Source organism: Euphorbia lathyris, chromosome 4 (assembly GCF_963576675.1).
Source record: "Euphorbia lathyris chromosome 4, ddEupLath1.1, whole genome shotgun sequence".
Taxonomy (NCBI): Eukaryota; Viridiplantae; Streptophyta; class Magnoliopsida; order Malpighiales; family Euphorbiaceae; genus Euphorbia; species Euphorbia lathyris.
In genome coordinates, this window is record NC_088913.1 from 55786986 (window position 1) to 55788075 (window position 1090).

The window sequence follows — 1090 nt, forward strand, 5'->3', positions numbered from 1 at the left end:
GGTTGCTCCCCTGTCATTATGTTTCTTCGGATTACAGCAGCAGTTGTTGCTGCAGATGGTGCTGCTCGCCTTTCGTCCGTCTGGTGCGCGATGAAGCCTGCTGCACTACCTGTAGCGACATGACGGCCATCGACGATGCCATCCGTATTATACGGATTGATCGAGCTGTTTTCTCCATAACCTGCACCTCCACCTGCATAAAAAACCATTAGTTCTTCCTCGTCAGCCCCCTCCCCCGCATCACCTCATTTCTTGTTACATTGAGCCAACAACCAATCATTTATGAACACCAAAGCCGCAGCAGTAACTTCGTTGGGATTTCTTCTACTGCTGTTCCACAACAGCTCATTCCGAGCTTGCCAGACAGCCCAGAGACCAGCTATATTCACTCGTATAGTGTCAGTATTAGCCTCAGCCAGCATCTTCATTACCCAATCCTCCATTCTATCCCACCCCTCCCCCGGAGCATCTACTCCCACATATTGCCATCATAGTTTTGCATAATCACAACCAGCAAATAAATGCCAATCATATTCAATATCATTTGGGCAAAATAAGCATGATGTCGATATCGGAACTCTCCTATCGGCAAGTCGAGTTCGCAGAGGCAGAATACCCGCTAGCAATCGCCACACAAACAATTTAACCTTAGGTGGAAGGGGTTGCTTCCATAGACTAACCCAGCCTTGTTCCTCCGTGATCCTCCTACTCCCTGATTGTAGCCTATACCCAGATTTTGCAGAATAAATACCATTTACAGTGTAATGCCAAATTAATCTATCTGTTTGATTAGAAAACGGCACAACCATAGAGCCAATATCATCGCTTAAAAACAAGCAAAGCTTACCCCGATCCCATAATCTAGTTCCTGGGATGAACAGATCATTTACCGTTGTCTCTAACCCACTCACATTTTCAATTGGCCCAATGCATAATCTCTCTCCTTCCCATATCCAGGTATCTCGGTGAACAAGCACTTGATCACCCTTCCCAATCTGCCATCTTAGACCAGTTTTCATTAGATCAATAGAGCTCCATACACTCCTCCCAACAAAACTAGGATTATTGCCCAGTTTGGAAGATAAGAAAG